Raw genomic sequence first — 566 nt, forward strand, 5'->3', positions numbered from 1 at the left:
TATAGGGTAAAGCAAGAAACCCGCAGTGCCCAAAACAAATGGCCATATTCAGGAAAAGTCTGGAATGGTGCGGTAATGCCTTCTTGGCTGGGAATCCCCCAGATGAGGATGATAAAGGCAGTGAAAGATACCCCAGATCTGTTTGTTACTATTGAGCTCCTATGTCCCTAAAAGTGGAGGAGCCCCACTGTGAGGGCTTTCCTTCCTTCCCTTTTGGGAGTCTGCTTGAACGTCTTCCTCTCGGGTAAATTGGGTTTGGAGGAGAAGCAGGCTGGGCTCATATCCGGTTCTTACTCTCATTGCCAGCTGTGGGTACCTCACCCAATCTGTCTGAGCTCCAGCTTCTTTATTTGTAATAACAAGGGGCCATGAGACTCACCTTCCCAGGGTGTCAAGCCCAGTTCCTGGTGCATTCCATGGGCTCAGAACAGCCTAGTACTGCTTCTCCTCCCTTCCACCTGTTCCTTTGATAATGTACTGCTAGTTTTTTCTTTCCAGTTTTCTTTGGAGTATTGGAAGATTTTAACATAGTTCCATTGAAAATGAAGCAAATTGAGAAAAAAAAA

This window comes from Galeopterus variegatus, unplaced genomic scaffold, assembly GCF_000696425.1.
Source record: "Galeopterus variegatus unplaced genomic scaffold, G_variegatus-3.0.2 Scaffold1018, whole genome shotgun sequence".
In the NCBI taxonomy this organism is placed as follows: domain Eukaryota; kingdom Metazoa; phylum Chordata; class Mammalia; order Dermoptera; family Cynocephalidae; genus Galeopterus; species Galeopterus variegatus.